General features: G+C 40.7%; 1 protein-coding gene across 4 annotated transcripts in view; it reads right to left on the bottom strand.

Annotated features, from left to right (window-relative positions):
* The window catches only part of SOX5 (SRY-box transcription factor 5), a 649,375-nt gene that overhangs the window by 476,231 nt on the left and 145,230 nt on the right, over window positions 1–27,914 (bottom strand). For all 4 annotated transcript variants that reach the window (XM_086756526.1, XM_086756522.1, XM_086756506.1 and 1 more), the window contains one exon: window positions 11,817–11,903. The gene's annotated coding sequence lies outside the window, so the exon portion shown is untranslated. The remainder of the gene's footprint in view (window positions 1–11,816; window positions 11,904–27,914) is intronic.

The raw sequence follows: 27,914 nt of genomic DNA, 5'->3' as shown, positions 1-27,914 counted from the left end.
GTGGCTCAAACACAGCCTGAGCTGGATACGGCTGCAGTGACAGCGTTACCCTCTGTTTAAAACAGAAAAAGCGATGTAGGCAGATGGGCTAACTAGTTCCAGCTAAGCTCATCCTAACCATTACTCCCCAGCCACCACTCCAAAAAGAAAGGCAGTAACAGAGACACATGAGCCAGTGTAACAACGAACTCCACCAGTTAGTTAAGCCTGGTTAATTTTATCAGTCAAGTTACTACTACATACAGGAAATGTAGCATTTCAGAGGCTTGTAACTTGGGTCTTCAGCTTTCCATTGAGACAGTAGGAAGAATATTTTTAATAAAAGCAGAACAACTTATTTTTTTTTCTCTCAGCTTGGGAACAGCTGAGCCATTTTGGCTGAAAAATTCTTTTATTTTTTTTTTTAAATGTCTGAGGCAAACACCCAAAATGGAAAATATCAGCCAAAGCTGAAATCATTTGGCAAAGATATAAACAGCTGAAGAGAGCTTTCGGATGGAAAGCATCAAGAAATCTTCAACACAGGCATAATTCCTCATACCTCCCTACTGTCTATTTCTTGACTTTCCTGCAACAGTCAGAAGCAGTGGGCTCCCAGCCAGCATTTCTGCTCCTGCATGGGGCAGGAGCAGCCCCCAGCTTACGGGGCAGGTTTCACCCCCAGAGCTCCCTGCTGTACGATGCCACTGAAGCTCATGACCAGCTAAGTAAAAAAGGGATAACTAGAGATATACAGAAGTTAGCAACAACTTCATATCTATGACAATAAATAAAAAACACAGGAAATTAATGACGGTTATATACTATCAATATCCATGCAAGGAGGAAGAGCTTGACAATTCCAAAAGTTATTTCTAGATGCAAGTTCTTAAATAGCAATAAATATGTCAAGAGTTTTAAGAATATCTCCTAACAGGACATTTCCAAAGGTACATAAAACACTGCGGAGGATAAGCCAACATCCATCTGGTCAAGAGGAGTCCCATGGAAGACGACCAGTTCTGGGGTTTGGGGATCTCCCTTTGAACCACCTGACCTTAGACACTGTTGAAAAGGGGCTGCTGAGCTCCACAGACACCAGACGAGTCAGTACAGCAAAGCCCTCAGCACAAACTATCCAGCAACAGCAGCCAAACATGAACCCCAGGGCCAGGATTTAGCCTCCTGAATCTCACCTTTATTTGCAATGCATATATACCTATTACAGGTTTTGGGTAAAGAACACGCTTCATTTTTACATGTAATGGCTTGCCTTGAGCTAGTGTAGCTTACAATCACTGTAGGAAGAGATTTGCTTTGGTGAATTAAAATCATGGGGTTATTTCACTAGAAATGCAAAGAAGCACAAAGCTAAAAAGATTAACAAGTAAACATTTTATCTTTTCTCTTTTTAACTCGGTGACATGAAAGGCCAAGACCCTTTAAATACCAAACGAGTTTTCACAAGTTTGCATGGTTGAGTTTTGAATAGAGAAATATTTTGCGGTGCAAGCCAAATACTCTGTGTAGAGGAAAAAGGAATTGAAGAAAAAAAAAAAGTTGACCATAACCTGAGGCCTTGGCTCCAGCCAAGTGCCTGTTGTTATGAAAGCAAGGTGCTCCACACGATCTAATCATAGCACTAAACCTTGTTACAAGCCCCTTTACAGCTCCAATATCTGGGTTACATGGAAACACGCTGGAGAGCCTCCTTGTACTATGAAATAAATGTCATTCTGACTGGCATCCTCTCTTCTAGCAAGTAATTTCCCTCCGCTGATAAATCGATACAGCAGAAACAAATGAGAGCGCACAATGGGCACATCGAGGATTACATTTTTATTCATTTCCGAGCCCCTGCAGCAGAGTTTTTTAAACACAATAGCAGAAAATGACGCACTTGAGCTGAAGAGGTGGGGAAGGACAGAGTGCCTTATAAAGGAAGAGAGAAGAAAAAAGAGCAAGAAAGGAAGAGAAAGAAAGAGAAGGGCAGGAAGAAAAATAACCTCAGCATTTAGAATACAAGTCTAGATTTTAAAACATCTCAAGTTCAAGGTGGTTTTGTGTACAGTGAGCATTTAGTTTAGCTCATTTTTAAGTTCCTGTTGTTTGTTACAGCAGCAAAAATTTGCTTTTTTTTTCCCCTCCCTCCCTTTTTAAATTTTGATCCTAACTATTTCATGTTTTGTTTTGAGGAGCTCTTATCACCCCTTCCATCACAGCAGCTGTACTCATACAAACAGGACACCACCAGCACTGCTCACATCTATAATGTCTCATACCAAAATGGTTACATCAAAAGGCGTATATTTGCTATATCGGAGAAGTAACTATAGGAAAATGCAGCAAAACATCTAGACTTCAGTTTCAGCTGAGGGAACTAATCCAACATCCAGTGGGGCCAAGAGAGGTATTTTCAGTGACTCGTAGCAGGTTCGAACTCATCCTTAAAGTAAATGAGACCCAACCTGGTCACCTTTAATGATACACATGCACCTCTGACACTTAAGGTTTCAGTCTTTTCTATTTATGGAGCAGAAGTAAAAAGAGTAAAACCACTTTTTCCCCACAGGGCATTCAGCCGAAGAGGGTACCAACCATGGATTTACTGAGGTGCAAACCCAGAGGCAGGTGCCCAAGGTGTCGAGAAACTGCTTGGCAAGCCCAGATCTAAAGAGAAACTTTATATTTATTGCATATCAGGACAGCAATAGGATTGGTGAAACTCTTGAGTTCTGGGTGTTCACCCACTGCCAGCAAAAGGCTGGTTCAATAGCTCCAAAGACTGGAGGCATCTGCACATCTACAGCAGTCCTGGAACCAGAAGAGCCAAGGAGAAGCTTGGGGCAAGATGCCACACATTACAGTGTAACTCTGACTTAAACGTGACTCATGCCATGGGCAGGAAATCCAGAGAGCACGCAGTCCTTGTCTCTGAAGAGGGACTACCAGCAAAGGCGAGCACGACTTGCGTTTCATCACTACGTATCCAATAGGAACTGGACTAAGGTGACAAAACATTGCACATTAACTACCATGTGACTGCTGGTTTGTGGTCACTTTCAGTAGTGCCATGGTCTAGGTTTGAACGAGCAACCTCAAGGTGAGGGGTTGTTGTATCTCATTACTAGTTCCCCTTGCCTCATTAAATTTGCATTTATTTGGTTCTCTCTGTTAGTGGTTCCTACAATGACCAGCTAGAAATTACACAGAAACGTGCCTTTTTTCCTTCCTTTTCACACTCTTTCCCCTCCCTTTAAAAAAAAAAACCAAAAAAAACCAACAAAAAACCGAAAGGCCGTAACACAACAGCAACATAATGCAAAGTGAAATCCTTTTACAACCCTGGGAAGGCCAAGATGTGTGCCCAATAAATGTAAGCAGACATGATATCCTTTATAATCACAGCAAGATGAAGATGTGAACTGAATAAATGCTTTAAAAACATCATAGATTCTATTAGATGCAAAAGATTGAAGCGTTAGGCACCTTTTAGCTCAACTTTCATTTAATTTACTGCTTGCTGTACTGTAGTCTAAAGGGAGTGAAAAAATCCTCTCTAATTTTTTTTTCCTTTTCATGAGCTGACCAAGGAGATGAAATCTGGGTACTTTAATTACCATTCAGAGCCAAAGGCCTGGCCTTTGATATGGAAATCCCACTTCAACTCCAGCTTGCTGCTGCCTTTCCCTGTCCCCTTCTCCTTCCAATCTCCCAACATGAATTTTAAGCAGTCTTGTCAACACCTGACCATGAAAGCTAACAGAAGCCTGTGCCGCTAAGTTGGTGCTGTTGGTAATTTTTGGAAATTTTTTTTTCTGATTAATTTTTTTTTTTTTTTTTAGGAGGGAAGGACTGAGGGGAAGAGGTGGGTTAAAAATTGGACAAACCCAGGTGACCAGATCTCCATGCCTTCTCGTTCCAAGCGAGCGGTGTGGTGTGGCCCAGCTGCATGCAGCAGCTCACATTAAAGGGTAAAAGAAAGAAGAAGGGGGGCTGGGGGGAGAACGGATGAAAGCTGTCATGTACAGTTACCCTGTTATTGTCATCTGCCTGCTGCATGACTCCCAGCTTTGCTATAATTATTAATTGCACTTGTCAACTGTCATTAATTCCTCTTTAGCATCCCTGTCTTGGAGTAATTAGACAGAACAGCCTCACTGCACTTATTGTTTTGAGAGGCCCCTGAAAGAGCCCAACGGGCTTTTCGAAGAGACAACCATCATTAATACAATAGAGCACCTCGGCATTAACCCTTTCAAAGTGCAGAAATATGAAGCTGTCAGCTCTTCTGTCTCACAGCTTCCAGTTGCTGGAGTCCCTTTTCCTTTTAAGGGCTCCCATTGGATGACTCAGGAACAGCTGGAGGCTTCAGGGGCTTTCGTTCGGGGGATGCTGCAAGGTGGTCTAATTCTCCAAGGGTGGGGACTCAGCACTCGCCAGCTGTCAGTCAAGACTCTGTCCTGGTCTTACATACTCCTACTCTGAAGAGGAAGGATAAAAAAGTCCTTATACACTGGACTGTGTAAGGAATTATTGTCCTCATGTTGTACCTCTAAGTTTGGAGTGGCTCACAGAAATGCAGCTGTAGGATGTTGGCATTCCTCAATGCTCGCTTTCCCCCCCTTACCTCAGCAAAGGGATGCTGAGCATTTGTTCTGACCACGGCTGCCGAGAGCCTGCTGTGAAACCCTGAAGCCCAGCTTCGCTGTCACTGTTCCCATGCTAGTCCCTCCACAATGTGCTTCCCCTGACCATATTATGCACTACAGCTGTCCCGAAATTCTCCAGTTCTCAAACCCAGTAATCTCCACCATTGCTACACAGGTATAAGCGATGACCACAATCCGCCCCATGCTTGGCATTTACTTGTTGGCTGGACAGATGATGCATGGCAGGGAGCAGGACTCTATTTACTCTCCCAAACTTGCAATGCTAGAAAGCATAAAATCTCATGTATGTGGAAAAGGTACAGTGAGAAGGTGTAATTCTGAGTCTATAAGCAAGGGACAAAGCAACCGAGTGGGACAATACTGTATTTGTACATCAATCTTCAGACCAAAACTGCGCTTTCCATTGGAAACAAAGCTGCTGTTGAGGTGGTGGGGTGGAAGGAGGGGGAAGCATTCACTCTCTTAACTTGATTTTACTCTAGTATCTGACTACATAACAACAGTTAGATTTAAAAAAAATGAGAAGGAACTCTAGAGCAACCTGTTGCTACAACAGGGAAAAATCTCTGCAGTTCTACTCTTACTTTACTGCTTGCGTTTACCAAACTCTTTTCCTCTGCAGCTAACCCACTCACTCTTCTTGTCTTTTTAATTGTAACGCTAGAAATTCAGAGTTCTCAAATCAAGAAGGGAAGCCAGCTAGGCAGTACCCAGACTTTGTTTCAGTGCTGCCTGGGGGCACTCCAAGGAGCTCTTGTGCCACCTGCGTAGGGGCTTGGGAAGACGACACTGCACAATCACACTGTTAGTTCCACAGCTGGGAGTGGAGGACCATGGGTGTTTTGTTTTTTTTTTTCCTCTAAAATCCCAGGAAAGACTTGTATTCACACTAGACAGTTTTGTCAAACTTGGTCACATCAAATCACATCTTCAGTGACAGTATTCCTTAAACAATTTATTTTAAATAAAACTATATAGTTATGGTTTAAAACTGAAACCTAGGATACTGAAAATAAAAAGGAAATTTCTTCTCCCTGTCCACTAGCCCACCTGCAACAGAAGAACTTTGTGAAAATACTTTTTCCGTTAAATTTTGCCTGTCTTTTCAATGCTTGCCCAACCGAGACCATCAAAGCCACAAATTAATGAAGAAAACTTACTTTAAAACAGGGTTTAAAAGTCATAAAATGTTAAAAGAATTTTACTCAGAGCTTCACCTTCTTTGGATCTAGCTTAGTTGCTTGTGATTTACTGAAGTAACAGAGAGCTTTGTATAAAGCCATGTGGAATATATTTATAGCACATATAGAATCAGAAAAATCTTTCATAAGCATATGCATCAGATTTTTGGCAGTGTGCGTCCTGCATCAGAAATAAGAATTTGGCTATGTATCTGATCAGCAAATACTTCTTTGCCTTTCTCTGTTGTGGCTATAGTCAATCAATGCAAAAAGTAGAGTGTTTTTTTCAGAACAGGGCCTAGTTCAGCTGCATGTTAAGTACCATCACTGATTAAATCCTGTCTGCATTTTTTTTTAAAGATTTCAGTGTTCCACAAAACTGGCCCTGTCTTTCATAACAACTCAGTTAACAGCCAAATCTTACTCTGTTACTTTATTAGTGAGATGGTCTGCTAAACCACCTTTAAATTGCACACAAGGCCAAACTTATCTCTGAATGGCTGGTGATACCAGTTCGTCAGGTAAATAAAACAAAGAATTCTATTTTACTTTGCTAATGCCAGATGTTTAGTTCACCTTCTTACATGAGTAGGCTCTTGGGACAGATGTAAACCAAACCCGATTGCTGTCAGTGCAGGCACCCTAGGATAAAGCTGGCTGAACTCACTGATGGTTCCAGGTCTTCAGTGTGATCTGCCGAGACATTTCTGGGATTTGGCCAGAAGCTACAGCATCAGCTCTGGTTATTTCAAGAAGGTGAAAAACAATAGGTGGTTAACAGCCATTTCAGTGTGAATTCACATACTTTCTGCAGTGAACTTCTGTCACCAGTATTTTGATGCGCTGCTGGGAAGTTTTGCCAATTTAAAAGTGCAACTCTTTATCAAGTAGATTCAGCTGCAAATCCGTGCCTTCCCCTCACCCTTAATGCCTGACCCCTGTACAACAGATACTCCCAAGTCATCCTGAGCCCACCTTTTCTCCTCCCTTTCTTTTACAGATCACACTAGCTAAAAAAGCAATCAACAAAATTAAAGCACATACAACGTTGTGCACAAGCTCCAAAACACACCAATATCATTAGAGACAATAAACTCTCTGTTCCGCAGTCTGTCCAATGAAGAGTGTTTGAGTGATGATTAACCAACAAGCTAAGTGTTCAGCTGTGATCTCAGCCCATTTTGAACGGATTTTGCCCACGGCAAACCACAGCAGAAGAATAAAAAACCCCTCCCAAATGGTTTAAAAATCCAGTTAAATGACCATCTTTGAGGTCATTTTAGCAATAAGTAATATCTATATATACATATATATCTCTTATATATAAAGAAAGCAAGAAAAAAACCCAAACCCTTAAACAATCTTTCTCCAGAGGATTACTTCACCACTTTTGACTTCAAAAGGATTGAAACTGATTCTCCTAAGCAAGCAGTTTTAACCTAAATCAGAACACACCTCTTTGCCAATCAGAAAGAAGCTTTTTCAAAAACTTATACTTCCTAGTAGTTATATGGGCCTTAATCCTCTTGGAAACAGTTTTAGGTCATTATTCCGGGAGTTATTAGGTTGGAAAACAGCTTCTAGGCAAATGATGCTATTCACAAACCTTTTACACCAGAAATAATAGTTGGATTATTTCTGCCTCAAAAGTAGTCTCGAGGTCTGATTTCTGATTTTCTTTGTATCTGATGTTCCTGAGAAAAGACACAGCTACTTGCTGTTAAATAACAAATAATAATAATAATAATGAGAACTTTCAATATGTAAAAGTAATTTTATAAGGATTGTAATGGCAGTAATGAGAGCAAGTTGAATTTTAAGTGGAAGTAAAAAATGTTTTATTTCCTGACTTCCAATGCTCTTGTATGTTTCCAAAGGCAACCTGAATGCTTTGGTGTTTCCCCAAAATACTTGTTTCAAAGGGCTTTCACAGATCTTAATATTTTTTTCCTCATGTCTTCTAAAGTGTTATTCCTTTTCCACATCCATTGGTGTCTCACAGCAACAGAGAAAAATAAAAAAGTATATTGAATTCTGCTCCTTGCGCAGCAGTTGAGAGAAGGGTGACCACACATCCTTGAGTCTGGGAGCAACTCTGTTTCCAGAACCTTTAAGAGCACTTGCTGTTTCCACCAGAACTGATGTTTTGGCTTCAGCTGCCAGTGCTCTGCAGAGTAGGCTGACCACAGACCCACCAGGCAGCTGAGCTCACAGAACTGTCATCAGATAATCAATTTGAAAATACAGAATTATCTATTCCATTTTTTATTGGCTCTTGATCACAGCAAGTAGATGGGAAATAGGCAGTTCAGTACTTTCCCCACCGCAGATTGTTTCCTCCTCCTCTCTCCAAAAAAAATATCACAATATTAGGTATGAATATGTTTTAAAACATGATTAATGACAGAAGCCAACCTTTTCCTCACATTACATTTTTCTCAACACTTGCACACACAACAACAAAAAAGACAACCCATCATGGAGCTAGATCAAGTCGGTTTTGCAATCCTGCCACCAAGTTACTACCCAGATCTCTAACACATGCATCTAATGGAGACTGTGGACTTGGTGCATGCCCAGAGTAGCCCCAGGAACTGGGAGCCTGCTTGTGAGCACTTCCACGAGCCCCTCCACATCTCCTCTCTCTAGTTTTTAGCATTGGCGGAGACAACTTGAGAGTCCAGTCCAAAAGCTCGAAGTCCAAAACACTCTCCTGAAAAGTTGGCTACTCCTCCATTTCATGGTGAAAGTCAAATGTATGGGGCAGGGGGAAAACACCAACAAAAACCACTGACAACAAGTCCATACAAATCAATCTGTGCTACACTGCAAACTCTGCTTCCTTCAAGGTGATCAAATACTGAAATTTCAACGGCAATTTTAGCCTGAAAAAAACCCTCAGGATTCACCCCGTCCCTTTTACATATAGCTGTATATGCACGTCAAGTACCCACAATCTTTTTCTGAAAGAAAATAATTGAATTAAAAATTTAGAAGCCTGCTTGCTGTAAACTAGTTATTAGTAAATTTTCACCCATTAATTCTTACCCTGAAGATGGCAATTCTATTCTGTGCAGAACACGGGGGTCATAGTGGGAGGCAAAACTTCAGCAGCACAAAAAGAGCAGCAGCATCTCTGACTAAATGCTTCACTGAGGAAGTGATATCACAGAATCCGGTGGCCAAAGGATTCTGTGGTATCACTTTCTGAAGTGTATTAAAAAGGTATTAATTTGCCAAGACAGCAACTTCATCATCATTGTTCAGGAAAAAATCCAAAAAAACTACAAGAAAGGCCTTCTGAGGTAATCGAAAGCTAAAGAGACATAACATAATTAAAAAGAAGAAAAGAATTGTTGCATTTTTTCTCCTTAGTTATATTAGGAATAAAAAACAAAACTAATGCAATAATGTATCCCAACAGTTCAAATCTTCTAATTTATGTAGAATGGATTATTACTTAGACAATCTGACCCTGGGCAAAACTTCCTCAGTTGAGAAGATTTACAATCTAATTATGCAGGAAGTTCTGCTGAGACAGTTTGGGTGCAATGGTCTTCTATTACATTAGCTTAGCTAAAATTGCTGCTTCTCCGCTTGCTTGGTGTTCCAAGTACTCATATGAAAACAGAAAATCTTTCATTCGCATCCTTTATTTCCCTTTAGTTTTTCTCACCATTACTGTGCACAGAAGCACTCGTTCTCAACTGCAAATAGCAGCAAGGGGCTGAGTTTTTAATGGCAAACTATGAGTTGCCTTTCAGGCTTTTACTTTGGCCCCTGTTTAGTGAACTGACTTTAAAGAGGACCATCAAAGTGCTTTTCATAATTTTTACAATGATAGTTGCTGGGTTATTGCTCCCCTCCCTTATTGCAAATGCCCCTATAGGAAGCCTGAAGCTGAAATCTGTTCCTGTACACTTTTTTTTTCATCCTGCATGCACAAAACTAGTTTATTTTTGTAGGGTGGCTCAGAGATGTTTTGCTGCTGTCTCAGAAACCTGAATATTTTTAGCAATCTATTTCATCAGATCAAAAAAAAAAAGATCCCTCAACACATACAAAAATAGTGAGAGCTGTACAGGCCTGTGGAAGAGAAGATGGGAAACTTAGGTCTAACAAAATTCAAAGTATATTTTTTTTCCCCTAGATATATTACAGCATATTGATATAGTTGAATATACAGACATGTCCTATATTAACATAGATGGAGAAATCAGTGTCTTTTTTTTTTTTTTACAGTAAGTGTTTTGATTTCAAAAGGTCAGTGGATCATGTCATGGCCTTCAGTCTTGATAATTACCATGTGCAGTAATGCACATTTTTATCTACAGGTGGTAGACCTTTTAAAATCATCTTCAATCAAATTCATTAGACATTTTTGTTGATACCACCACCCACATTAAAAAGTAAGAATGTGCAGCATAAAGTTCTAATTAATGCTGTTCAATTTAGAGGACAGATTTGTCAACAAAGTGGCTCAATTCCCACAGGCTAGTGACCTCTCTCAGAATGAAAGCCTAAATAAATAAATAAATAAAATCAGTTGCCCAGTACATGGTAAGCTATCATTATTTAAAAGTCATTCAGCAACTCAAAGGATTTTTTTTTTTTTCCTCTAAAGTAGAAGTTTCACTTCCTTGATTATTAAGCACTGGCTGGTAAATTAGTGATTTCTTCTTCGATAAGCTTACTTAGAAGAGAAAAAAATACAAGAACGTCACAAGTGACTTCTGGCAGTTAGAAAGAGAAAAGTGAATCATAAAACTTTTTCATATCTGAATCAATCATTTTAAAATACCATGACTTAGAGCGTCATCTCATACATGTGTCCGAGGCCTCACTGCGAAGCAGAAAAGCACTGATTTACACCCGAATATCATAATTCAACCATATAATCCTGCATTCAGACTTAATTAGAAATTTTGTTCCAGCAAGAACGGTGGAATAGCCCCCTCTGCATGTGGACAAAATCATACTGAAATTGAGACAGCTGTCCCAGAGTTTCATCTGAGAGTTGGCCCTAAATCCTCAGATACATTGGCCCTGGCTTTCTGCTACCTTCCACACCTTTTCCCCATGTCCAGTTTTCCTGGGTAGAAATAAATGTTACCTGTCACTGTGGCTGCATTTCTAATCCTGATGTGGTAGCAACTGCCACTCCCCTTGCAAAGGCACTAATTACATCAGAATACATGACTATGATAGCAACCTGGTCCAGCTAGGTGAAGCCTAACACCAGGAACAAACTCATCACACTCAACAGCACTTGATGTGTTCAACTCTTATTCCTAAAAGTCCTCAAAAACAAGATAAAAACCATGCTACCAAAAGGTGCTTGTCTTTGAAATCTTAATTCTGCAAACATTTACTGTTGATAGCAGTCAGGTTAAGTACAAAGACTACTACAGGGTCAAGCAGACACATTAACTGTGGGATCACATACATCTGAGTCTCCTGGCAGGCCAACAACTTTTAATCAGAGATTGTTCCCCATCCACTCTCCCTAACTGCAAGAAATTTAGTACTTGGAATATATATACTTACTAAAATATTGCACATATGTCGACAAGTTTATAGTAATTTAGGGAAAATTCTTTATCTTGCCAGTAAATTTTAAAGAATAAAAACATCAAACCCCCAAATCTTTTAAAGTTATCTTTTTAGGAAGCTTGAATAGATTGAAATAGAACTGCAAAGCAGCTTGAATGAGTAACAGAAAGTACAGATAAACTTAAAACATTTACACTGGGAACACACATGCTGGAGAACATCCTTATTTACTTGCTGATATGCCCACTCCTCCCTCTCCCCCCAAGTCCAGAAGAGTGGGTGAGAAAAATTGTGTACACTAATGTCTTTTGCGGTAACCTAGTAACCTCCTCCTTTTTCTCCATGAGCTTTTCCTTCATACCACACTCTTCCAGATCGCTAGCCCTCCAGAGTAATTGCTGTATGTCTTTACATGGTTTTGTTTTCCTACCCAATGCAGAGGAGTTGGTGTTATTTTCAATCTTCGGAAGCTTGTAAACAGGATCAAACAGGAACCCGGTCATCAGCAAAAGGAAGCCTAAAAAAATAAAAGCAAATGCATATCAACAATTTTATTTTAAAAAGAAAATACATCCAAAACATGAAACAAAAGCCTGGGCTCTGCTAGACATCCCCCTCCTCGTTCCTTTTCATTTAGTTCATGAACTCTTTTTTGCAGAACAGAGGCTGGTGTAAATTAATGTGTGACCCAAAATATATCACTTGGAAAAGCTGCCATAGAAATATAAAATAGCAATAAAAAAAAAGGAAAAAAAATAAAAGTAGAAGTAGACATCATTAGAAGTAAAGAGGCACCTCTTACCATGATAAATCAATACAAAGATTGAACTAGAAGAAAGATATGACTATATATTCCTGTTTCTCTTGAGTGTTTAAAACAGCTACCCTACACTCATTGGTTCTGTTTTTATATCCCCAGCCTACCATGCTTGCATGATTAGCCCATTTGGCATGGTCAGTGGTGCGACCTAGGAGCAAGAGGTCCTCTGCATTTGCCTCTGCTCTCAGGTGTCATCCTGTGAGTAGGAGGGTTACTCACACACTTACTCTGTGATTCAGACCCTTGCCTCAAGATTCCTCAAGCTGCACCTGAGCTTCCTGCATCTCCCCCAGGGAGTGGTATCTCCCCCAGGCATGATGAAGCCCAGAACTTCAATGACTAACACTAGACAGCATGACTTCCCAAACCCCATCTTGTCCTCTACGGTTCAAGAGCTGTATCTACTGATGTTTTATCCCAAAACCTTCAGCCTGCTGGCAGAGAGGGAAGTAGTATTTTGTGGCACAAGGTGTGAATGTGTTCGATGCATGACGTACGAGCTGGGACCCCCCTACAGAGGGCTCGTGACACTGTTGCATGGAAGAACACAACTGGGCTGTGTGACCCAGGTGGCCCTGCAGAGCCATAGGCTCCCCATTAGGAGCTTTGTGCCTCAGTTTGCCCAGTTGCAAAATTGGGAAAATAAGTTTTATGTGACTCCCAAGTACCCGTCAAAGCAGTGATTTGAAAACATAAAATACTCAGTTGTTTAGCTGGATCGCATGAACAAGTTTGAGACCATACTTGTGACAGGACGCACTGAGTTTGAGTTCACACAAGCTGAAGTCCACACCATCCCAGGTGTGAAGTGGCTGTCTTTTGAGTCAGGTTTCAGATCCTTAAGCTATTACCAATCTATTCTAACTGAAACAAATCATTTGTACTACGAAACATAAGTATGAATAAATAGGATTTAATTTGACTTTATTTTTAAACTACAAAACACACACTCAACCAAATTCCTAAATCAGTGACCTCTATATGTAAAACTAGGCACTTTTCTACTGATTTACCGCAATGGAATTACTTTGCCAGCCCTACAAGCTCTGAGACCGCTCCATGAAAAGCAACGTCATGTAAAAAGACTACTGCCAAGAGCAGGTTGGTGCATGAGGTTCCAAAAGACAACTGACCCCTGGTTCCTACTGAGATCGGCATGCAGGCAAACTTTGTGAAGATAAACCTCTACTTCTTGTATTATTTTGGCTCAATCAGAAGAGCAAACAGAAATGTGTTTTCTATATTTTGTATAGAAATTTCCTCAAACACAAGATCCTGCTCTTAGCAAGATTAGTATCTCTGTGGGCTTTTCAAATAAATCTGTGGTGAAGGGAAAGGAAAAAAAAAAGAAAAAGAAAAAAGTCAGACTTCAGTGAGGATAAGTCATCAAAATTTCCTTAAAAAAAAAAAAAAAAAAAAAAAAGTTGAGATCTGCAGGACCTGTCAGACTATCCAATTACCAGCATCTCAAAGAGCCAAAAAACATGAATTGCTTAACTCACGTCAGACTAGTTATCTTGCTAAACATTCATCAACTAATTAGCACAATATAAAACTTGTCCTTTATCTTCCTTCCCTAACTAACACACTACTACACACTACAGCAGACGCATCAAGAGCTGAGGAAAGAACAAGCCTCACTCTACTCACGCATGGATCTCAGGACGAGATCCGAGGACAACAGAGCCAGGTCACAGGATGATCAGATCTCTAATGCTTACTTACAGGAAACAAATATTCCACCCCCATATTTTTGTCTTTCCCAGCAACCTGGAACCAAGGCAGGGTGCTACTCTGTGTCTTCTTCATATATGCAGAATACAAAGGAAAAGTGACACTCATTTTACTTATTCTTGTATTTTCTGTTACAAACTTTGATCAGTAATACTTATCTCTGTTTTATTTCTGACCTATCTCCTCCCTTAACCAACTCATCTTTAGAAAACTTTTGTCATTTTCCATAAACATAGATATTTCTAGACTATTTGAAGACAACTAATTTTCCATTCCTCTGTACTTAGCACAGTGTCTTCCACAACCAAGCCTGGGTGTCTGAACAGGTACAGATACAACAAGAAAACATACTAACAACAACAATGGTAGCTGTAAAAAAAAAAAAAAAAAAAATCCTGAGCTAGAATCACAGTGTGGCCCCCAGTTTATTCCCACAGAATAAACTTAGCCATTTTCTAAATGTTAATTTTATCTACGTAGAATTTTCTAGCTGATGTCAAATAGCATATGTTAAAAGGGTTGTTTTATTGCTGTTAGAGAAGAAAAAGTAAAATTGAGGCTAATGACTGGCTGTGAGCTTTGACACGTAGAGGAAGATCATTTCCCCCCCTAAGGCTGAAGGTATCTGTATGGGAAAAGATCCTTTGGGAGAGAGAAGGGAAAAAAAAAAAAAAAAAAAAAATCAAATCTACTTGGAATAAGTAAAGCTTAATTTGTTGAAGTAAAAATAAAAATGTGTTTATAAAGGTAAAATATCACCTAATGACAGCTGTTTATTAATAAGAAGATAAGGCAATCTTCAAACATTAATAGACACTTCAGAAATTGTGGGTTTTGACTATGGTCTTACAGAACAAAGAAAAAGAAGGATCTGTTGCGATGTGAAGAAATCTAGAACCTACTCTGCAATTAAATTGTTTCGTCTTAACTATGGTTTCCATAGGATGTACGTGTGAAAATTTATATTTTTAGCTGGGGTTTTTTTTGTTTGTTTTTATTTTTTGGTTTTGTTTTTTTTTCACTTTCTCTCTACTTCCATATCATGCTCTACAATGTTTTTGTTTCCACAGCCATACAGTTTGGGGACCAGTGTTTGGGAAGTCTGCAACGGCAGCATTCCAGAAGCAGGCAAAAGCTCTGTGCACAGGAGTTAGATGCATGGAAAAGCACAAAGAGGAGACTGAAGAAACACTTTCCAAAAACTGTCCCAATATGAGAGAAAGTTTTAGGTATGAAGAACTTTCGAACTGGAGCACACATTCTTACAAAGACTTCTACAACATTACTATAGAGAGTAATACATCATATACAGTACAATATATCCTATACCATGTTTATGTATTGTATTATATTTTATTAACACTATTTTGTTGGGGTTTTTTTGTTTTATTTTTTAAACTTTCCCTGAATTTTAATAGTGGTAAACACGGATCAAGAGCCTTCAAGACAGAAGTCGTGCCTCTGGCCACAACCTCCACACAACCCTCCCTCAAAGAGGCTTCCACTGATGCAATCTGTAAGTTCCTTTGTCCTGTTCAACCCTTTGCCTCTTTACTGAGGCCACCAGGAAGACGTCACTCCGTGACAAACGTTGTGGTGGCTTTTCTGTGAAAATGACATTAGCTTGTGATAGGTTTTTCAGGAAGCAAACAGAGCAAAGCCCCCAAATTGCTCTGGTCAGCCCTTCCCCAGCACAGAATAACAGCAAGACTTTCTGAAGAAGCAAAGGAGAAGAGTGGGCAGAGGCCAGCCTCCATCTTCTGAAGGTGGGCAGTCCCACAGCGGTGGTGGGTAGGATCTCACCTCAGTGGGCTGAGTAGGCAGATAAAGCTATCTGACATAGCCTTTGCGAAGTAAAATACTGCCATCGCAAATATCTGCTGGATCTTTCTCAGGGATTAAAAAAAAAAAAAAATCAAACGCCTAGCCCACCACACAGAGTGCACAGGAACCGCAACCATTTACAGTCACTGTGACTCACGTCTCTTCGCATTTCACCTTCCAGTTATGCATGGTGCAGTGCACTCTACAGAACAGAATGAGAGAAACACAGAAACATGAGGTTTTCTGCGTGTACTTTCATTTTCACAAGAACTTCCTGAGGCTTGCGGCTTTCAGTTTTTAACTCATCAATCCTTAAGCCTGCCCACTAAGGTTGAGGTGAATTAGTGGAGCAGCATAAAGAAAACTGTGTCACTACATGTCCCATGTAACCATTCTGCTGACGAGGTTGTCATTGTCTTGGGGTGTAACTGCGTAAATTTTTATCCACTCTTTAAAAACTGAATGCACATGAGAAAAAACCGTAACTGTTTTTGAGAACCTGTTGTCTTCAGAAAATACTCCACCTCCTACTTTCAAACTGTGAGTTCTCATTTCAAAAGCCAAAATCCCATCCGCGTATGGGGCTTTCAGAACATTGCTTTTGATGACATGAACCAGGAAGAATCATAGTGCAGTTCTGGTTGTTTTCCCCACTGCAAACCAAAAGAGTTAAAACTAGTCAAACAGAGTGGGTTTGGGAGTTGGGTTTTTTTTTTTGCTGTTGTTTGTTTGTTTTTAAAGTCACTTTTCTGCTGGAAAAATACCAGCCAGCTTGTGCAAGGCTATCTCCTCAGCATCTACCTGTTCATACAGCTGAGGAATAAGAGAAGTTGGGAGGGGTGGGTTTTTAATCTTTTTTTTAAATTTTTTTTTAAATCTATTTGCCAACCAGAGTCATTTATCCCCTATTAGATAAAGTATAATAGACTATACCGAAAGGGTCACTGGCCTTCCATTTAATGATATTGCCAGCACCAGTCTACATTTTCCCGACAGTGTCCCTCAACACAGAATAAATGGCTGATCTCTTCACAATAACAGCTGATTTCTATTTATTAAGCTAAAAAGGTCACCATTTTCTACGGCTGGGCCGCCCTGCACTATTGATAATTTTATGCATAAACAAATGGCAAATTTGTGCCACATAAATATGCATTAGCAATTACTTTTTCCTCGGGCAACGCTCACCGCATGCAAATGTGTCCCTCACAGGGCCTGGTGGCTTTTGTTTTAGCTCTTGAACAGCTAAACAAAAGAGCACAATAAACAGTTTAAAAATTGCCAATCAATAGGAAATGCAAACGCAAAGGTAAACGGCAAGAAACTTGCCCAAACAAATAAAACTAAATCAAAAAAGGCAAAACAAAAATCATCCAAGGAAATAAAAAAATAAATGGAAAGGCGTGTCTCCTCCCTCCTCACACTCACATCTTCAACCCTGGGTTTTATTTCTTTTCTTTTTGATAGAGACATGACTGAAGCGCTCTTTGCACGAGAACAGCGGGGGTCGTACTAACGCAGACATTGGATGGGAGCACCCAGAACATACACACAGGGTTGAGTACACGCTAAGCAGGACCCACACACATACCCAAAGGAAGGAGGCGAAAGAAGGAGGATGTCTGAGGAAATTCATAGCAAACCCTCTGTTCAGCTTTCTGTGATTTCACATTCCCATCAAAGATTTTTAAAGAAAAGCTACATGTGAAGGAACCTGAAAAAAAGCTTAAACATCTTCTTGTAAACATTGATTTAGGATTTTATCACTGGAAGTGCCCAGAAAATAACAACTTATCTGTGCCTATGTACAGATGTCTGTAGTAACAGCCTAATGAATGTTGTCACTTGAGAAACTTGAACTACATATAACTTCCTTTACCCCAAGGACAGAAAGCTTGATTTTTCCCCTGTCTTATCCTTGGACTACTCATTTGCATCAGCAAACCATAGTTGTATATAAGATGCAGGATAATGGAAAAATCAGATCCAGACACTAAATTGGTATGAACATTGAAAACAAAACTGACAGTTTTAGGAGAACTGATGATTGCTTTGAGTTTTCCCCTTCAACACAGGAGCTTCACTGCTGTCGAGAACTGAGCATGACATGTACCATGATTATTAGCATTTGTAGGCAGGCTATTACATGGGGACAAAGAATCCAGTTCAGTAATGCAGTAACAACACATTGTGCACAAACACATGCTAAGGCCAACTGTATGACCCATCCAAGCAACCAGCCTTCTTCTCACGTAACTTTCCAAGGCAGTACTTCTGTTCTCATGACCAGGATTGGGAAAAGGAAAGGCACGAAAGACAGCCAGCAGAGTAAGTTGCACCTCATTCTACAAAAGTTTATGAAAAAGCCAAACTCAAAACATGTGGGCTTATCTTTTAGTTTAAGAAAAAAATATTATTATTTCAACAGACACTGAAGAAATGGATCATGTGCTTCAAGTGTTTCCCACATAGGGGACATAATAGAGCAGGTAACCCACATACACATATTTCTATGATGTTAGTGTCCAAGGTTATTTTTAACGAATGAAAATGTTCCTGACAATGTAAACATTCAGCAGCAATCCTATGGTTTTCCCCACCCAATCAGCTATCACAGAATTAAAATGTAACAGAAATAATTTCCATGAATTATACTAAAAATCAACAATCTGATAAATACATTTTTTGCCAAATCTGTTAAATTTTTTTGCCTTTCAATTTCCCTGATTTTGGCTTGGATGGTTTTATAACACTACTTTACACTATGACTTTTGGTTCTGATAGAAACTGATAGAAGTGTTAACAACTATAGTGCCAGTGGTAATTGATTTTAACTTTTCTCATCCTAAGAGCACTCTCATACATGGTCCAGTATGGGAAAAGCTACATCAAGTACAGGACAAGGTATGCCCTCAACAAAGCAAAAGTCCTCATTTTAGGCTTTTAGCCAAGAGTACTCCCACACCAGTAACACATTTCAGCCACAAATCCACAACCTTAAGTTTTTCTAAATGACAAAAAGATGACCAATACAACATGGTAAACGTGAGATACACAGACCTGTCCCCCTTGCCATCAATCCTTCTCTGCTCTGCTTTTCTCATTATCACTCACAAAAATATTGGTACTGGTAGCACCTCCTGCTTTGGGTAAGTCAAGGCACATCTAATTATTGCATACCCATAAGAGAGAGCATCCTCAGCTACAACATGCTGCCTTCTGCAACTGGCCCCATAACTGCTGGGCAGCTGCTACCCAAACACGGCCATGCAGTCAAGGGGCACCCACCTGATGAGCACGCATACTGCAAATCCCAAAGAGTTCAGAAATGACATACCACATAAATTTGCATACCATTTTGTTAATTTAAATGATTGAAAGAGCCATGATTATACACAAAGTTCTTGTAAGGTCGACAACAGAGTAAAAAAAAAAAAGCATGAGCAGGTATGCTAAAGTACGATCAAATAAATTGCTTAAATGTCACTCCAAAGGTAGTTCTCACGAATGTCTCTGTGGCCAGCCTACAGCCATTAACATAGTTAGAAAATCTGTAATAGGAAGAAAATTATTGCTACATAAAATATTCCTGCAAAGAGACACTGCCGCAGAATTGATGTAGCTCAATCTGTTAATGCCCATCCCACATGTGTGAATGTGATGAACAGTGGAGAATGAGAACGAAATGACTGTTAAATCTCTGTTAACAAGTGTATTTTAAATAGTATACACGGATCTTTCTGTATTGGTACCACGTCTTAGCAAACTTTGGTGGGGTTATTCATGTTAATCCCCCAAACTAGCACTAGCACTATCAAAACAAAACCTCCAGAGAAGATACCAAGAGATGGCCATTTTCTACAACAGTGGGTGGAGTTGTTTTTTGTGAAGAGTATGCAGCTCAAGAGGATGAGATGGGAATAGACAAGAAATTATTTTGTCAAATTGCAGCCCTCTTTCTTTCTCCCAATAAGCTCAGCTTCTACTCTTCTAATCGCTATTTTCAATGAAAGTTATTGTTGCTAATGGTTCAAAGAATTTTTTTCTTTAAAAAAAAAAGAAAGAGAAATGAGCACTCACACAACTTCAATCTTCATAGAAGCATGCTTTTAATATCAGAGATTTCATTTTTCTTTCTGCTTTGTTTACAGCTTTCCTGGAAAGCTTTAAAAGCTAAAACTTGCTGATAAAAGTATCCTGTTTCTAACGTGATTCCAAATGCAAGAGCAAGTTTCTTTAAGAACTTTAATACTGAACAGAGCTGTCATTGATCGTGTCTAAACACCTGATGTATATCTTTTTATATACTATACACTTGAAAAAAAGAGATAGCTACATGACAATACAGATGCTGGCACATCTGTATGACAGGCTTTTAGAATTATTTAGTCATACGCCAATTCTTTCCTTAACGCAACAGGTAACAGACATTATTAGATCATTACACATGTGCACAAACACTAACCCATGAGGACACTCAAAACAGACTAATTTCAGGCATTACAGATCAATTCCACCTTTTTTTCCCCCCAGACTAAGTATTAACACTTCAAGCTGAGTTTTTTCTAATAGAGCTACAACCCTCCTCTTTGATTCTCCATTCTTCTCCCTTAACTTGTGATTGCTTTCAGTTGTTTTGAATTGGGAAACACCAAAAACTGTCAGCAAGAATTAGTATCAGAAAATTAGTGTTTTTCTTAATTAATGAAAATACGATGTTTTTGTTCTCCCCATCTCCTCCTTTCTCTCCCCTCCCCACCCCAACAATAACCAAAACGTGCCTCTGCAGTCAATCTAGCATCTGAAAAGCAAGCTGGATTTCTTCGCTTCCCTGCCAGTAATAACTCCATGATTAAAACTCAGCTAACAGTTCTCATGCCACACAAGCTGGACGGGGGGCGGGGGGGGGGGGGGGGGGGGAAGAAATCCAGCTTACTCCTCCAGCAGCTGAATTGGTCCTGGTGTACAGGGCCGGGGGGTGATGGGGGGAGACTTCCATCAGTCAGATAAAAATATCTGATCTGAAGACATCCACAGTAAGGTAATACTCCCTGCTCAAAGCTAGAAAAGTACCCATCCCAGGCAAGCACAAACTCTGAGCAGATAACAGATTTAAGTATTGCACTCAAAATAGTAAGAAAAATTCTGAAGGTTTCCATATGAACCCAGCAGAATTGACCAAATGTGTCCATCTGTTCGCTTTCATATAAGCAATATGTATGCTGCCAGTATTGGACCTCTTCTAGGGCAGGGCCCTGGGACTTAAATTACATCTGCCACTTCCCTGGTTTACAGCAGCCTCATCAGCAAAGCATGATTTTTTTTTTAAAGCCTCAAAATAGCATCCTGAGGAAATACACAAGAAAATTACTATTTCTACATTTCTTCCCTTTTCTACCTGATGACTTTGCCTCAGTACCTAATATTAATATCAAATGTGATGTTCTGAGCTGAGAAACATGGAAGCACTTCAAGAAAGCCTTTTAGTGTCTCATTTCCATCTCCTTAGCTCAGAAGGGACTATTTCATAAGCAAATTTGAACACCTTCAAGCAACTCATGATGAGAGTATCCAGAATCGAATTAGTTACCTCGCCTCTATTAAAACCGGCAAAGCAGCAAATCCTCACCCTTCCTCGCAGTGTGTAATCACCAACACAACCGGCTGACTAGAATCTCCAAATATGGCTGCACCTCACATACCCCAGACTCGAGTTATAATAGTTTAATACAGGTTATTTGGGAAAATTGATATGCTGATAGTGTTGCTTATTTCAGCTATGTCCATTTTTTCAGATGCAACCATGAAAGTCTGCTTCCCTGAATGCAAAGCAGTATTCCTTACTTCAGCAACTGGGGTACACGCAACCACTCAGCACAAGCAGCCCCATAGTAAAAGGCAAAGTAAGTTTTAGAGTAATTCACTAAACCTCTGCTCTAGTCCCCTTCAGAGGACAGAATTCTCTCCAATCTATGCTGTAGAGTGTCTGTTACATAGTTTGCATTTATCCCCAAACATCTGCTGAATCAGCAGGAAGCGCACCACTGCTGGTCAGACCTTTACCACCACTTCACCAGAAATGCCACGCTCTTCGTTGTGGTTGGTCTGATATAATATCTAATATAATATAATCTATAAGCAAAAAAAAAATAATGCAGCAGCCAAATACCACCAAACCAGTAAGTAAAAAAAAAAAAAAACAAAAACAAAAACCAAAAAACAAACCAAACCTGAAAAACTGAACTGCTGTGGCTAAATGCATTACCATTCATGACCTGAGCTGCATGCCTTTTCTCAGGTCACCCTGGCTGTCAAGCGACTTAGCTTAAACCATCCTTGGATGACCTTGAAATGTGCCTGGGGAATGCAACTCTTGTGACTTGCCTTCTGCTACCACCCACCTGACCATCATACAAGTTTAAGGAAAAGGAGGCTCTCAGTCTTCACATATGCAGAAAAGATCTGCTGAAAATCAGCATAGCAGACTGAACGGCCTGGTATGCTGGGCATGCTCTATCCTACGCAGCTCTGCATACCACCCCTATTGTGCCAACCTGCTTCAGTCCAAAGGATCCACAAGCCTCTCCTTCAGCAGCTCTTCTGAGTCATCAGAAAGCTCCTAGGCATTAGCACTGGAAAGCACTAGCAAGACAGTGAAACCTCACGCCCCTCAGCTTGCTTCCAAATTGTAAACACCAATGAAGCAACCTGACTCAATAAAAAGACCTAAAGCACAGGAAAGCAACAGGAGAAAGAAGGAGAATCAGGGGCTGGCAGGAACAGAGGAGCAAGAAATACAGGTGAAGATGAGAAAGACAAAAATAAGTTAAGAGTGCTGGGCAGAAAGCATCAGCTCTACCAGAGAACACTACCACGACCTGCCAGACTTCTGACCAACTCACCCCATCTTCTGCTGTCCACAACTACTACCAGAAACATCTCTTAGTGGCCAGTGCGTGGATTAGTAATAGCCTACTACCAGCAGTTACTCCACCAGCTCAGGTGGCACTGCTCTCTACTGAGTATCTGTAAGTAACAGCCTTCTGAGTACTTACATGGAAGAGAGAGAAAGGGCACTGGAGCTCCACAGGATATTCTTATTTTTCAGTTTCACATTATAAATATTCTCTGGTTGAAAAAGGCTGAATAAAAGTGAGCATTCAACAAAACACTATACTTAAGTCTGTACAATCATTCTGAATTTACAGGTGGTAGTGGTTTTAAACTAAAAGAGGGTAGATTCAGACTAGATACAAGGAAAAAAATTTTTACAATGAGGATGGTGAAACACTGGAACAGGTTGCCCAGAGTGGTGGTGGATGCCCCATCCCTGGAAACATTCAAGGCCAGGTTGGATGGGGCTCTGAGCAACCTGATCTAGCTGGAAATGTCTCTGCTTCTTGCAGGAAAGTTGCACTAGATGGCCTTTAAGGGTCCCTTCCAACCATTCTGTGATTCTGTGTGATTCACTGAAAGCATGAGCTCAGATTTAGTCTTTGTGCATACACACTGCAATACTCTCTAATTACATGATCACATTCCATTTTTTTTTTCTAGAAGGATATCACCCAAGAAGAGCCAGCTCTGGGAATGAACATGAGTTGCATACTTAAAGCTGCCTGATGGACTGTTAACTCATTCGTTTTAGATACTGGAACATGATAATTGAAAGCTGCAGAGATTTGCAACCCAAAAGGAGGACAGTTTTGCAGGAATCCAAAAATCTTTGCAGGAAGCCCTTCATCATACATGCCCCACTTTCTGACCTGATACACCTGAACATATACTTGTGGATGCCGTATTTTGCAGTCAACTGATGCTATATTTTAAAGATGCAAACAGTTATAATAAAGTGAAGATAACACTTAGAAAAGTCAGATCTGACCCAGATGCATTTAGAAGCCTATCACAGCAATTAGCTTCCTTACACAATGAATGGAGGCAGAGGGGTACCTCTGAAGACTTGTAGGGAGAAGTCTAGTCCAACAAAACTCTGCATGTCCTTCTCTCCACTGAGTGAACAGAGGCCTTCAGAGAGGACCATTTCTGCTTAAGCTAGATACCTTCTCTTCAGTTATCACCACAGGAAACTAATAGAAAAGGCTAAGTGCCTGTATCCAGCTGGGATCAACCACTCCACTGAAAGCCCAGTCCCTCTACTAGCCTGTGGTCAGGCCAGCTCGGTGCCTGACTTGCCACGTGGCTGTTGCCTCCTGCATGCACAGTAGCTTTGTTCTGGAACAAGGGTAGAAAACGTTTTTCCCAGGGTTCCCCTAAGCTAAGCCAGGTGGCAAGGGCACTTTCTCTGGGGTGTGTGGGTTCAAACACTTTTCAGGTGCTCCAGCAACCCCCCAAACAAATAAATATACATAATTAGGCAGACTTAAATGAACTGGATTGTTGCCAGGATTGAGTTAGACTGTAACTACATAGGTAAGATTTGAGTAAACTGGGCTGTTTTCTTTCCCTTCAAAAAACTTATTCCCCCTATCTATAAAATGGATACAATATCACCAAGATAGATGTTGTGACAATCAATTAACATCTTCACAATATACAGATAAACATCACAGAAGTCCACAGGAAGTTATTAATTTTCACATGTATTTATTATACCAATAGTATTATGGAACTGCTGTTTTTAAGATGGGGTTTGAATGTGCGCAGAATATGCCTGCTCCAGGGACATGTGAACAATAAGGATTAAAAAAAAAATATTTAATATCTTCTTCTGTCAGCACCGTCATTTCAATGGTCTGATATGTGATCATGTAATTAAAGACTGTATCATAATGCATATGCACAAAGGGGCTGAATTAAGGTTGTGCAGGCAAATCTAATTCTGGCATTTCCTATGGCTTTGAGTGCCTGACTTCACAATCTTAGCGTTCATTTAACAAACAGTTTCTCTATGTAATACCATACATTACACACACGTGCCAATAACATCTTCCCTATTGCTGCATATTCCGATTCTGCAAGGTATGTTTACGCACATACGAGCACAATACACAGTCATACCCTGGCCATTGCTCTTTTCCCCCTCTGCAGCATATTCTTGCCATTATAGTTACCACCATCGAGAATAAGCCGCTCAGGAGTGCGAGCAGTTAAAATGTTTTTTTACCTTTTACTTTTTAAGTACACGGAATATGTGTCAACACTTCCAGTTTCTTACCCATTGCTAAAAAAAAGCCATTTAAAATAGCATCTACTGTATATGAACCATTTGTGGATCAGAGCACACGTGTACAAATATGTGGAGCTCTTGCTCTGGGCCCTGAACAGAGGCTCTCCTGTTAAGAAGAGACTACAGAGATGCTCACTCGTTGGCATTTTAAGAAGGTAGGATTAGAGCAGACTTAGCTTTTGGCCCTGCACTACACACGGCTCTTCAGCCTGCTATGGGTACCCAAGAAGACTTCAGCTTCTAGGGCTGGAGAAAGGATTGCTCTCTGTTGGTGCAACAGAGGTAGGTAAATGGCTTGACCATCTTCCTCCTAACTCACTGGCATAATTCCCGTTGGTTTAACCAGGAATCTGACTAAATTCTTCCTTTTTTTACACATTGTAGTTTGGTTTGGTTTATCCTTGGGAAAATACACTTTTTCCCCTCCTCCCTTCCGATTTCAGTACTTTTTCTACTTACTGAGCAGAACTTTCATCCCAGCCTTTAAAGAACTGGCAAAAAGGCCTCCATTAAGACACTCTGCTGTGCTTTCTTACTCCAACACTGACTGTTTTGTCTGCCAAGCTCTGGTCAGACACTAGTGCTTACTTACCCAGTTACTGGATTTTCCAGCCTGCCACTGTATGCCCTCCCAGTTCTCATAGTATCGATTCTAACTGGGATCCTTATGACATACAGGTAGTTTTGCCAGTTAAGCCCAGAGGAAGAAGCTTCATTCTCAGCTGGAAGATGATGTGTCAACTCAGTGCATACCCACCATTTGTGCCCCAATCACTGTCCATTGCTCTACCACACTGTCATTCACTAATACCTTAAATATCTCTTTCAAAACAAAACAAAAAACCTAACACAACCAACCTTAAATACTAGCTACACACTATGTTGCTATATACACGCACTGGTGAACAGCTCTCAACCAGAAGCTCTCATACATGCTTTTGCTACAACCCTATGTTACAAAACGCATAGTTTGGTCAGGTTTTCGCATGTGTGCTCTGGTATAAAATAAATATTGCACTGTTAGACCTCATGAGGCAGGTGAGCTTGCCCTCACTGAGGGAGAAATCACCCTGGTTTCCACTAATGATAGCCAGAGTGAACTCCAGGACTGAAATAATGGGAATTTCCTCTTGCACAGTTTCATAAAAACAACACTGAACACTCACAAACACTAAAACCACCTTGAATCTGAGCTTCCCGAGAGGCAGTTTGCAGTCTCACACAGTTAACAGTCTAGATCCTTTCCTCCTCCTCACACCAGTTTTCTCTCTCAATTTCATAGAATGCAACCTACAGTTGTCCTAGAATTTCAGAAAGTGATAATTTTCTGTAGAGGTAGTTTATCTGACATTGGGCCTATAGCACAGGAGGGCACTTGTAGCTTCTAATCATCCTCTCCATCTGTTCACCATAAGCAATGTTGATCTTCAAATTACACAACCTACACAATCCTGAAAGTGTCTTTTACTTTCCAGTAGGACAATCTGCTCCTTCCCTTTCCCCGTTTATTGCAATCTGCAGGATCCTTGCACTGCCGCACATACAGAGAATGAGAACATATCAATCCACCCTAAATGACCTCGAAAGGCTGAATCAATTAACCAAAATAGGCAGAAACTGCAGCTTTCCAGTAGACTTTCCACCTCTGAAGTTATTTGTAAATCTCTCTTTTTGCAGTGCAGACCTTGCAGAAAGACTCCGATTATAAATGTACACGGTCCCAAACAATGCCAAAATTATTAGGTGGCAGTGCCACTGCAGGGTCAGAAATACTGTTCGCTGTGGCCTGCCCTGAGCCATTCTGGCCAACGCAGCCTGGTCCCACTTCAGGCACGTGGCCTTGGAGCGGGCCCGGCTCGGCACTGTGCCACCGGTGCTTCTCCCTACGTTCTGCAAGGTGTCTGTGACAGCACGGATGGGCAGGAGGGGTGACAAGCCAGCTGGCAGCACTGCACTCCGTCTGCCCAGGAGATGACAGTTTCAAAGCAGAAACCTGATGGGTGAGGTTTTCAGGGAAGAAAATGGGCAAACATGATGAGGAAGGAGAGAACTCAAGCACTCTGATGCCTCACCATGGGTGCTCCCCACAAGCTCAGATCAAATGGGAAGCAGATAATGCACAGAGAACAGAAAGAGAAGAAACAGCTACCCAGCCCTCCAAAACCTCAAATGACCCTTTTGTCTGAAGGATTTGGTAGAAATAGAGCATCTTGGGATATTTTCCTGTAGTAGAAATATTGTGCGTGCTGTTCTATCACTATTCAACTGCTGTCCATCGCACTCCTCCTGCTAGCAGCAATTGAAAGCTGACCCATAAAGGACAGCTGAAATACTGGTTCCTTGTCAGAAACACAGTCACCACAGCATCTGGTTTCCATACTACCATCACACACCTTGTTATGGCTTCAATGCAGTGATCCCCAACCGGGGAGCTGAAGGCAAGTGTCATCAGTGAAACTTGACATCACTCACAGCAACCATGCTTCACCACTAGCAGTGACCCTCCTGGCCCACAGAGACAACGGTGTGCAATACTGCCTGTGGCACACCCCTTGATCGATAGAGTCAGCCACGAGTGCGCAAAGGTAGGAGTCCATGGTGATGAGCAGCGCAAGAAACTGCCAGATATGTTTAAAAAACAAACCACCAACAAAAAACTCTAAAATGCTAGACAAACAACCAAAACAAGTCCATCTGCCCTTGTAGACAAAAAATGCTCCACAACACAGAGCTCAGCAACACAGGATAAATTAAACCAAGTAGGGACAGACAGGCTATTAGTGACACTTAAGGGCAGCTAGTACATGGCTAAGTGGCTGCCATCACTTTGGCAGCTTTATCACACACCAATGGCTGGTAACGCTGTACACACCACAAGACTGTTGTTGATGTTGTTAGCACACAAGCCATTGCATCTGTACTTCTCCTAAAGCTACACCTCCTAGACATCTGTCAATACA

Source organism: Chlamydotis macqueenii, chromosome 1, assembly GCF_036417535.1.
Source record: "Chlamydotis macqueenii isolate bChlMac1 chromosome 1, bChlMac1.mat, whole genome shotgun sequence".
In the NCBI taxonomy this organism is placed as follows: Eukaryota; Metazoa; Chordata; class Aves; order Otidiformes; family Otididae; genus Chlamydotis; species Chlamydotis macqueenii.
This window is presented reverse-complemented; position numbering and strand designations above follow the sequence as displayed.